We start from the raw sequence: 12,958 nt of genomic DNA on the forward strand, positions 1-12,958 counted from the left end.
CTCTTTCTCGAACACCTTCGGCGATTATCAACTTGCTATAACCGGCCATGCAGCTTCTGCAAGCTTCCTCCCGAGGCGTCAAGAGCAGTCCTCTGCTCTTCAGTTCCAGCAGCAGAACGGAAGCAGAGTAACAAACTCGTTGTTGTTGTACTCCCAGCTATGTCGCAACGGGGACGGCAGAGAGATTACAAACCAGGCGACATGGTAGCCTGGAAGATTGGTAACAGGGAGGCGACGGGAACGGTGCTGCTGAAGCTGACGGAGGAGGTGGTGATGGGCAATAGGACCGTGCGTGCATCGCCCGAAGAACCCCGATACATCATCAAGGCCGACGCGACTGGTAACTTAATTATTCGCCGGCCAGAGAAGATTCGTTCGCTTGAGGAAGCTGAATACGGGCCTGGTGCTGAAGACCCGTCGTACGACGAGCCGGATGATGAGTTCGAGGAATCCCATCTGAGAACCATGCGCACTGTTCGCAGATGAACGAAAGATAGTGCTTTTGCCATTGTACAGGCAGTATGTCCGTCAAGAGTCGGTCTGTCCAGCGAGTGGATCTCTAGAGTAGTCTGTTTCTCCGTCAAACATGGCTGTCTTTCATTGTTTTTCCGTCAAAGATCGATCAGGTGTTTGTCTTTTACGCTTGTTAATATCGTAGTCTGATATATATTCTCTTTGTAATGCAAATCATCCCACTTTGGCTCATGTTCATGTTCAATCTCGTCCTGTTGTTTTCAGAGTAATCTTTCGAGAATACACTACAGTGACTACACTAGAGATCACGATACCGTACTGTGTTGCGAAATGTAAACATTGTACGACCGAAACCGAAACTGAAGTGTTTACGATTCACAATGAATTGCTTCCGTCTTTTCATGCCGTGGTATTAATGCATCTTTTTACGTTAAAAGTCAATTTGGGTTACTTGCTGTAAATTATGAATTGTTTCAATTGCACAAGCTTGGAGCACGTTTTAGGTTAGCTCAAGCCTCGAAGATCTGCATGCGTATGCAGTCTGCTGCGGACTGTGAGCACGTACCTTTAGTTTAGCCTTCACAGCACGTACCTTTATTTTAGCCCTAAGTGATCTTCCATTAGCACAAGTGATTCTTTTAAGAACCAAGGATTGATTACACGTGAGAATTGATCATAGCACAAGTGGCCATTTAGCAATTGAGCTGACCCTTGAAATATACTCCCAAGGTCCCAATTGGGAATTCATGTTCTATAACAAATGATACCGTCACTCTGCTTGAGCAATAAACTGAACTTGCAGATCTGGACAGCTATATTATTGAATTGCGATTCACTTGAGATGGCTATTCTAGCTGACTCTTGCTTTATAAAGTCGAATTGAAAAGAGATTTAGAGGACGATTGCTCTTCTATGGAGAGGGCTCGGGTGTTAAAACAAGGAATTCAATCCAATTGGCTTAGTCCGAGGTTGGCCCGAATTTCTCAGAATTTAATCCAGTCGAAGGTCAGTCTGTGGTTCCGTCACCCTTTCGCATGCCTGGTAGGGCACGTGCATCGAATTGAAGATCCGTGTAACATTGCAGAAAATAGACTCTTACCTTTGAGGTTGACACTATCGAAGAGTAACTTCAAGGAAAAGGATGTACATGATACTTGACCTTTCTCGGATTTTATCACTTAAAACGTTACTACTGTTCAAACCTGGTTGAGAATTCCTGGCGTTGAGAAGAGTTATGGATTTTCCCTCTAATTGATTATCCTATTCTGTCATTAGGCTTGAACTTTAGATACATTGTTTCCAAAATCGTATTGAGTTTGAGCACAGGCTTGCTATGAGAATCATTTTTGCGGCCAACAATGAGTTTTATCTTCAATCTAGTCTTACTTATATTGGTCAGATTCACACATTTGCAAACCTTTGTAGCACCCAATTTTAGAACTCGTCGTTATCAATTCCATTTCATGTGTTGGGTGCAAGGAATATCAAAACATTGAGGTTGGATGATCTTAGCAAATGATGAGACAAGAAATGTGCACTTTGGCTTCTAACGTGGTTGCCTTGTTTAAAGTTTCCAAAACCTTGATACTAATCTAGCGAATAATAGAGGTGCAAGCCATAAGTAAAAATTTTATTGTATTAATAGGGAAAATGCTATTTGGTGTGTATAATAGAGGCATGTTAGAAGCTCAAAGTAGAATATCACAAAGCATTGACAGCATAAAAAACCATGCCATCACATATCCCTCCTCAGGCTTGAATTGCAAGGAAAAGTGATTTGCAATATACTTTCTTTTTTTTTTTGGGGGGGGGTTTTTTTTACTCCTAAGTATGTGCAGCGCAGCACATGGGTTTAATAGGATGAGGTTTCTAAACCCCCTTTTTGTAGATTTAACACATACAAAATGGTTTCATATAAAGGGGATATTTAGATTGAATAGAAAAAGGGCATGTTTAAATAAGGGGTTTTACAAAATAGTCCTTTACGCATGTGATGTTTAGAGTTTAACATAGTGACCCGCCCAAGGTTGTACTGGGCACTTCTAACTCCCCACACCGTTGTGAAGCCATCACTCAAAGCAAGCCTAAAGCCAATCTCTCTTCGCGATACATATGTAGCACTTTCCCAACTACTTACATCAAGGCTTTTTTTTTGCCAAAAGGAGGAGCATACTTTTGCTTAACAATCCCCCCCCCCCCTTTTTTCTTTGTATGGGGAAGTGGTGTTTGTAGAGATTGTTGTACATGGCACTGCAACACACAATTCACAAGAAAGAAAAGGTAGGCATTCAGCATAAAGCTGTTGGGCCAAATGCCAAGGGGACAAGATTTGGCGAGGGTGGTGGATTGTGTAGATGTTGCCTTGGCCAAAGGGAATACATTTTTCATCTATTCATGGTGTGTCCTAGCACTATAAAAGTTTGGAAGATAGCACACAATCCGTTTCCAATCAACTGGAAGTCCATTTTGCTTAGGGACCCTAGAAAGGTTGAATAGGTGTTGTGGTCAATTGTTAGAGCACATGCTTGCCAACTAACCCCGACCTCCAAGTGTAACTGTTGTTATCTGTTCTACACTCGAGCATGCCATCCTTAGGATTGCAAGAGAATCATCTTCACCGAGCACTACACCGGGTTGGGTTCACACCAAGTACCTTTTCTTAGATAGCCTTGGATGAGGGAACAAAAGCGTGGACATTTTGGCGATCTGACTATGGAAGGTTCAATTGAGTTACGAGTTGACGAGTTGTCAGTTAGGAGAATCAGAGAACCAAGTTAGTAAGCTCAGTGTCGAGGTCAAAAGAGTTCATGTTAACCAGCGATGAACTAAAACAGTTACTAATTGGAATCGTGGGCTACAATAGGAAATTTCTTCCATTGACTCCAAACGAGTGGCATCGTTTGGTGGCATGCTTGAAGACTTGCATGTGGGATATAGAGTACTCACTTTGCTACTTGGATACTTTCTTCCTTGATTGATGGCTGACACATGCTTAGAAAGAAGAAGAAGATATGCGTCCAGGCGTGAAGAGTACCTAAACCAAAGAAATTCAATACATCCAACCATGAGAAGTGGAGCAGTTTTGCAAGCAGAGTTCAACACCCAAACGAGGCTGGCACAGTTCAATACATTCAACCATGAGAATTGGAGCTGTTTTGCAAGCAGAGTTCAACGTCCAATAGGAGCAGTGATTGCCAGGAGAGAGACTCATCTACACTACCCCAGGGGTGGAAGTTGACTACTACACAGAGCCCTGAGCACAGAACGTTGGTGTTGGGCCGAGGTGACCCAAAAGACTGGCGGATGGTTCATCATGGCAAGTGGAGTTTGAGAACTCATCTACGGAGAATTTAGATTTCGAGTGGATGGCCATTTCCTTGGGGTAACACAAGAATGAACGTGAAGAACAACTAATGGAAGGAAGAGATCATCTTCGACAATACTCGGCTGTCATTCTAGAGGGATTAAGTCAAGAAATATATCGAGTCAGGTCGCCAACTACGGTTGATGGACAAAGAATGATCGACGGGTAGAGCGGAGGGCTTCTGATGGAGAAAGACACCACCAAAAGCCTGAGGTGAATGTGGAAGAGATAAGGCAATTTTCCCAAGTTCCTCTCATAGTAGACATAAATTCTACTCGGCCAACAGGTGTACGCCAAATTGCACCTTTGAGGGCTGAAGAAAGTACCGACTAAATTAGGGAGAGTCTAGAGTGATCTCACACACATGAAGGCGGTTATGACAGGTGGAAGGCTAGTGACTCAGTCCATCCGAGTGAAAGACGTTAATCCTACTCGGGTGTTCCAAAGTAGAGAAATATTAGTCTAGCTCCAACATCAAGGTGAAGTTTCAAAATTTCAAAGGCACAGATGATGAAGACCCCTACAATCACTTGCAGAGCTTCTTGCGTGTCTATCACGTCACTGGTATTACGACATACAAAGATTATATGCATTATTTTTCGTGTACCTTAATAAAAATTGCCCATGGATGGTTCAATAAATTCCTAGTTGGATACTTCCCTGAGTGGTATGCAATGTTCGAAGCATTCCTACAAAGGTTCTGGTAGGATATTAATGAATACAATGTTTGGAAAAAGCTTAGTGAGCTGAAGCAGAACAAAAGATATTCCGTCCAAGACTTTCTGCTTCAAGTGTGCACTCTCATCAATCAATTTAATATGGTTTCGTATGACAAGTTTATGTGACCCTGGTTGATGACGGGTTGTACCCAAGTAGATTTGCCCAAGCCAGAGATATTCAATACAACTAGACCTATGAGGAACTACTAGCACTATAAGGCACAGGCCATTTTTTGACAGAAATACCGACCTTTTTTACACTATAAAGTTGTTTTTGACAGGTGCAAAGGTCGGTATTTCCGTCGCTATTAACGTCGGAAAAGAAATGTCACTATATAAGCGACTCTAGTAATTAACGTCGCTATATAGTGACATTGGTAAAGCATTGCTATATAGCGACCCTTAATAGAACTTTAAAAAAACATTAGTGGGGCTAAATAGGGCCACAGCAAGCCCTGTTTTGCCCCACTAATGTTTTTTTTTTAGTAATTACAAAATAATGTTTACAAGCACACAAGTGAGATAAAACTCTCAAACCAGCTTGTTTGTTACAAAATTTCCCTTGTGAAAGGGGTGATACAAAATTGCTCAAACGAACCGAGAGATAGAAGCATATACATGCCGAAGATATACAACCTTGTTTGTTACAAAATTTCCCTTTCGAAAAGGGTGATACAAAATCGCTCAAACGAGACAATATACAAAAGCATATACATGCTGAAGTATATACAAACTACTACTAATACTACTGCTCATCCAAATCGTCGTCGTCGTCGTCGTCGTCATGCTGGCCTGTGATCCCTGGCCCTCGTGCGCTATGCCTAATCCCTGGCCCTCGTCGAAGCCGTGTAATCCAAATCCCTCGAGACCTGCCTCCTCGTCATCATCACTCACCTCCGTTGATGGGACGTTCAAGCTTGCACGCTAAGAGTGAAACCATATTAATTGGAAATTATATTGGAACTTAAAGAATAAAACAATTTGAAAAGTGAGATTACAAGTAGGAGTAGACTTATACCATGCGAGCATTGACTGTCGCTCCCATGGCAACCTGCTCAATAAACCACGACTTCGCTCCTATGCGAAATGCATGTCTCGCCTCTTTGTTTGTGGGAAGGCGACCCATCACAGCTTGCTGTGGGCCCAATTTACAAGAGTTAGATAAAGTGCATGCAATATGTAATAAAACAAATAGAACAAAAAATTAAATGAGAAGAAGTAGACTTACCACCCATGCCTCGAACGCCAAACGTCCGCCTACACCGTGAAGTACCTACGGAGTCTACTTGTCTCCTCTAGCCCTCCTCTGACTGTCAAACTTTTCGGGATGGTCCCTGTACTCCTCCTTCAAAAACTTCCAGTCAGCTTTGTGTGCCCAGCTGGGTTTATCCTTCCCCTTTGTGTGGAAGTTCACAAGGTTGACCTACGATGCTTCAAGACAGAACACATGCGCTCTCGCATGTAATCCTCATTGAACTCCCAATTTGGGGGGTTAGGGTATTTTCTTTTCAATTCATCGATGACTGCCTTCTTCTTTTTGCCATCCTAGTACCTCCAGTCAGTAGCTATGCCGCTCTTAAAGTGGTGGCTCATCAACCGCCTCATGGTGGCCAGCAGTTCTGAGCCCTTTTTATTTTCTATTATCTCTCCACCCCTAGTGATTTCATAGTACAGGTCCTCGAGTGGGAAAGGAGGAGTCATGGGAGTGGCAAAGCTAGAGTAAGGGGTGTTACTGTGAGCACTTACGGAGTGAGGAGTAACAGAGGGAGTGGGATAGGGTAAGGGACCTGACTGGTACTAGGTCTCATGACCAAGTGGAGACTTGTAAGGATGTGAGTGTGCTGACTCATCTACATCTCTTGAGTCAAAACAGTAGCCTCAACCCTTCCTACTCTTCCTTCCCTTATGATGGGTTTGCCCAGGTGATGACCCCTCAGTCGAAAGAGCTAGAGGGGATGACTATCGAGTAGGTCCAGCCGTCGGTGTAGGAGAGGGAAGAGATGAGGTCCTCTAGGGTAGTAGAGAGAAGAATCTTGCTACCTCTGCATCGCTCATTTGTGCGACAAACTTTTTGGGACTCCCGGCGAAGCATTGGCTGCTAGCAAAGGAGTTCCCCGAGGGGTAGGCCTAGTGCTAGGCTCGAGAGGAGTCGGGCGAGCGGTAGTCGCAGTGCTAGGCCCGAGAGGAGTCAGGCTAGGGGTAGTCATAGGGGTAGGCCCCTGAGGAGTCAGTTGAGTGGAATCAAAGTCCTCTAGAGAGTAGAGATCAAGATGTCTCCTCCTACAAGGGTTTTCGTACTCATCGGACGTGTGACGTGATCCCATGTCTAATTTGGGGGGATTTGACAAATGCAGACACAAACATGAAAATAAAAACAACACAAGAGGGGGTAAGAAGCTGAAAGACAATTAATTACTTAAGACAATTATGAAATTCAAACTCAGGAAATTATGAAAAGATAATTAATCACTTAAGAAAATTATAAAATGACATCAACGTAGAAAGAACAATTATGAAAGGACACTTATTTACATAAGACAATTATGAAAAGCCAGTTTTGAAAGGACAAATATTTATGAAAGACAAATGGAATCCAAGAAGGTTTTCATATATATAAAAAATTGCCAAAAATACTATTGTTAAACAAGAGTTCTCATCTTGGGGCGCCAACTCCCTTTAGTAAGAAAATCTATCAAAATCTTGAGTATGAGATGAATTTAATAATATGCCATGAGTAGAAATTATTCAAATTAACATGGTTGTGTTCTATACTAAAAGAGATTCAAATATGTCTTTAACCTTGGAAATTTCGGTAACACATGAAAAAGTTACATTAATTTGAAAGGAGATGGGTTTTCATATTTTAGTGTATTTTTTATTTTACCCCCCCTCATCCAAAAGACTCCCCCCCTTGGGCCTCACATATTATGAAAAATATGTACAAATCTAAAAATCTTGCATATTTTTCAAGGTATATACCTTATATTTTATGGGAGGGGGGACATGAAATTTTCATATTTTTCCCTTGCATATTTGAAAATTTTTAAGGAAATCCATGCATATTATATATGGACCTTGGCCCCCCATACCCTAGATTTTGGAAGAGGGTAGTAACATATCACATATTGAGTTGGTGCCCCAGGGTTCTCATGTACAAAAAGAGAGTGCAAAATCTGTCTCCAAAAGTATGCTTAAGCAAAATATGTCTCCAAAAGCGCCAAAATACATTAGGGGAGATTTGGGGTCTCAAAAGGGCCTCGTTAAGTAAGGAATGGATTAAGTTAATTGGAAGGGAACCTACTATGGTAACCCATGGGCTAAGGGCCCCATAGTAATGAATCAACTAACATGGGTACCTTTATTTTAAAATAGAGCAACCGTCGCCTTTGGATGGAGGTGGATGGTGGATAGATCAAAGGCCTAGGATGTCTTTGGTGGATGGTGGATGGCCTTTGGCGGGCTCCAAGCTACAAAATTTGACTTTGGAGAGGCCTAATTAAGAGGGAGAAGGCGCTTTTAATGTGGACCCTTGATCTAAATCTAAGATCAAGGGCTAGGATGGAAGCGACTGTTTGGAGGGCTAGGATGCAAGCGGCTTTTGGATGGTGGAGATCAAGATTTGAAATGAATGGACTGAATTCAAGCACCTATTTGCACGTCCCGAATTCAAGCACCTTTTGAACTGACCTACTCCCTTGATTCCCTTGCCAATCAATGGCCCAGATTGGAGTGCATTTCGCACTCATCTCCTTCCTTAGATCTCTGTCTTATATTGACTTGTCTTCTCTTTTGATCTCATCCATTGGATCTTGGTCTTGATCAAGGGTTGATATTTAGTCCCCCTATCCTGTGATGCTATCCCTTAGATTTACCCCTTGATCTAATGGCTGGGAGTGCTCTACCTCAAATTTGAATGTATCCCTTGGATTAGATATTAGATCAAGGGCTAGGAGTAAAGACCATGGATCCAAACTCTAGGTTAGAGGTCTCCCCACCCTTAAATGCTTTTGTCAACCTCAACATGGCATTGCCCCACAAAAAGGAGCACTCCCATTGGTACACCTCAAATCCCACAATAACCCCTTGAAATTAGGAAACACTAATTGGGGGCCCTTTGGAGACCCCAATTCTCCCCTAATGGTGGAGGAGGTCTACTGCTCTGCATTACTGTCCAAGGTACTTTCCTCCTCCGAGTCGCTAGGCAGGTCACTCGGGACCTCATCCTCCACTTCTTCTAATATGAGGTCATGCTCTTCAAGGATTATGTACTGGCTATCCACGTTGGCCTCTACACAACCTATTATGTCCTTTATACATTGATCTTTGGTGCTCCAACGGTCATGGCGGTCTCTCCAAAACCTACAGAGATCCCGTAGTGTGTGTCGTGCGTTTCTCAATCACCCTTGCTCCACTACCCTTCAGCTTGGACCCCACCCAAGCGCATGCACATGGACATTGTACTTTACCCACCAGTAGCTTTCATGCACAATCTTCTCTTTTACATGAGCTAGCAAATAAGAGATGTCCCGAATCACCCCAACATGGGGAACCGGGTTGGGGTTTTGGGAGGATAGCCGTGGGTGAGGGCGTGGTTGTTCCATTTTGAATCTGTTTGAAAAAAAAAAGAACCAAATATGGCTAAGGAGAAAAAGAAAAAGAACCAAATATGGATAAGGAGAAAACAGAGAAAAGAGAGGGGGAAATAAGAAAATAGTGGAAAAAAGAGAGGGGAAAATAAGAAAAGAGAGGAAAAAAGAGGGGGGAAAAGAGAGAAAGCATATGCTTATGCTTATGCATGAGCATATGAGCATATGCTCATGCATAAGCATAAGCATCTACTTTAGCATATGCTTATGAAAAGAGGGACAAGAGGATGAAAGAGTGGGGAAAAGAGAGGGAAAAAGAAGAGAAGGAAGAGGGGAAAAGAGAGGACCAAAAGAAAGGGGACAAAGAAGAAAAGAGAGGAAAAAAGAGAGGGGAAAAGAAGAAAGGGGAAGAAGACGGAATAAGAGAAGAGAGGGGAAGAGAGGGTTCTTGCACCCATCACTGCAGCTAAGCTAGCTGTAGGCCAATGCAAATCACAGAAATAACAATAGGAAAAGAGAGGAAGCACTTTCTTTCCTGGAAAAATCCCACTTGGTGTTTCGTGGACTAGCCCTACAAATGAGAGGAAACTACCATTTTTTAGATAATTAGTTAGAGAAAGGATGAGTTTGGAAAAGCAACTTTCCAAAGGGATTGGATGGAGGGGACAAGCATAAGCCTACAAACAAGGAGAAAGCACGAAAGGAAGGGAAAGAGGAGAAAGAGAAATACCAAAAAGAGAAGAGGTGAGTCTTCTTTTTTTCACCAAATCTCGTTTTTTGTCAACCTTTGAAAATCAAGCATGAAAATTAGCACATAGGCTTAGCAATGCAAGGAGAAACATGCTTCAACACTCACAAAATGAAATCTCACAAAAATTGAACCTACATTGCTTAAAGAGACACACCTTCTTGAAAAACTACCTTTCACACGAGCAGAGAGGGAGAAGGGTGGAGAGGGAGCACAAGTGTTGGGAGAGGGGCTGGGTAGGAGTGAGGAGTGTGGGGAAGAGGTTGGAGGAAAGCAAGGTTGCCAAATGTAAGGTTGGAGGAGAGATTTTTGCTTTCCCCGCAATAGATTTGTGAAAGACGGCATCGCAGGGGGTTTTGGGTTTTAGCCCCTAGCGTCGTTATATAGCGATGTTGGTCAGTCGCTATATAGCGACACTGTATATCCTAAAAGCATCGCTATATAGCGACAAAATAGAGCATAACTTTGCTACATAGCAATGGTTCAGGGCACTTAATCTAAGGAAAGAGGGAAGGATCTCTTGGGTCGCTCTTTTTTGGATCTTAATGGATTTCCTTGCATTTTGTGTTGTGATTTTGGAGGTGTGCAGATGGAAGGAACAAGTGGAAGCTCGTCAAATGATGCGCCAACACCCGGGAGCACAAAGTGGCTTACGGAGAGGTTGTATTGTAATTGCACTCATTGCAAGCGAGAAGTATGACACAAAACCTTGAGAAAAGATCTTATATTTACACGAAATCTTGAGATAGGATGAGGAGGGTGGCGAGGGTGCACATATACCTTCACACTTTAAGCAGGAGGATAGTCTCCCAAATATGCCAAATGATGAGGAGAGTATGGTGGACATGATGGATTCTATTTTTAGGGACACTACATCACATGTACACGTGATGTCCGAGTCTGAGGCCAATATGTGAGAGTTGCAATCAACACAGTTGTACGAGGGTGCTGGGATGTCAAAACTATGGGCTTGTCTCTCAATTTTGAATCTGCAAGGAAAGTATGGGTGGTCAGATACAAGTGTCTCGACCTTAATGAGGTTAGCTCCTGCATTCATTTGTCTCATTATTTGGATATTGTTTGTTTTGAGAATCATCATAGTTTCTCATCATTCAAAGTCTATGTATGTTTGAATTGCAATAGGTGGCTCCAAAAGATGTTGCCTGCACCAAATACCATGCCCGCATCAAGAGATGAAGTGAAGAAGATGCTGACAACGGTGGGTATGGATTATGATACCATCCATGCTTGCCGTAATGATTGTATTCTCTTCTTCATGAGCATGGAGATTTGGCTAGTTGTCCGAAGTGTGGGGAACAATGATATAGAGATGACTTGCATGGTGAGCAGATCCCGGTAAAGGTCTTGAGACACTTTTCCATCATTGCTGAATACAGCACATGTTCCGATGCAAATCCATAGCGGAGTTGATGACTTGGCATGCTACACATCATTCCACTGATGACACATTGAGGATTCCCACAGATTGTGTAGCTTGGAAGCACATAGACAATCAGTGGGTAGGACTTTGCAAGGGAACCATGCAACTTCCATCTTGGGCTCGCCATGGACGGCGTGAACACTTTTAGGTTATGCTCGACATCTTGTTTGACATGGCCCATAGTCTTGGTGAATTACAATATCCCACCATAAATAACAATAAAGAAGGGACACCTCATGCTTGCACTGCTTGTGCCAGGGAAGTACAAGGCCAAAAATATGGATGTGTACATGGCACCTTTGATAGAGGAGTTATAGATCTTATGGAGAGGAGTGCAGTTCTTTGATATTTCCAGAGCTCCTAAACATACCAATGACATTTTGGTCAGGGGAATCTTGATATGGGCCATGCATGACTACCCAGGATATGGAGAGTGCGCAGGTACATGGTTGTGTCTTTACATGTATAATATATGATTATGCTTTTATGACTCTCTTTCATGCGCATGTCTTATACTAACACATTCATGCACGCATGCAGGACTTGTTACAAGTGGGTACCATGCTTGTCATGTTTGTGGGCCAGGTTTGAAACCGCTTGCACGATACTCCAAACATATCAGGAAAAATGTTAATGAAGGTCATGCTCGATACCTTCCACTAGACCATCTCACGCATGGAGGCCATCTTGATCCACCACCACCATATTTGAAGGCAAGTGACTAGACTTGGGCTTGGAGGGAAAATGGAGAGGAGCCTCCTCTTGGTATGAAGAGCCTATCCATCTTTCACGAGCTTCCTTATTGAGGTCAGTTACAAACTCGTTACAAATCAATCATCTCTTGGATCCCATGCATATCTTCAAGAATGTGGGGGCTACTATTTGAGCACACTTGGTTGGTTCCAAAGACTCGAGAGGAGTGCGATAAGACTTGTTCGCTATGAATAGGATGCCTCGCTTGTGGCCCCGTGTGTGTTTGTAAAGTTGTCCTCCCAAAAGTAACATGGATCCTCTCCAAGAGAGAGGAGGTAGCGGTCAAGGTGGACATTGCCTCTTTTTGAACACCGACAAGGTACATATGTTGCTTGAAAGGAGCATTTTCAAAGGACAATAAGCTTAGTGGGCTCAAGTCCCATGATTGGCACAAGGTCTTACAGGTATTCTAAGCTGTAGGATATGTGTACCGATAATCGTGATCCGCTAGTGTAATTATGATTATGTTATATTATTGACATGACTTCTTTGTTGTTTGGATAGTGCATCCTCCCAATTATAGTGAAAGGGTGCTTACAAGAAGATGTTAGAAATGCTATATTCAAGATCAGTGGTATTGTGAGGTAGGCTTACTATCAACTCGCATTGATTGCATTTTCTTCAATTTAAGTTGAATAATCTGTAGACTGATTATGAATATATCTTCCATGGGCATGCGAAATAGGTGGATATCTCAAAAAGAGATCTCCATATCGAGCATCGAGAAGGCTAGGGTGGACTCCATCAAAGCCGTATGATTGCTTGAGAAGCACTTTCCCTCGAGCATTATGACAACTCAAGTGCACTTGCTTGTGCACATAGTTGATGAGGTGGTCATTGCAGGTACCATTCATAGTCGGTGGATGTTTTTTC

This window comes from Dipteris shenzhenensis, chromosome 22 (assembly GCF_047967505.1).
Source record: "Dipteris shenzhenensis isolate YYH24624 ecotype China chromosome 22, Dip_SZ_1.0, whole genome shotgun sequence".
Lineage (NCBI taxonomy): Eukaryota > Viridiplantae > Streptophyta > Polypodiopsida > Gleicheniales > Dipteridaceae > Dipteris > Dipteris shenzhenensis.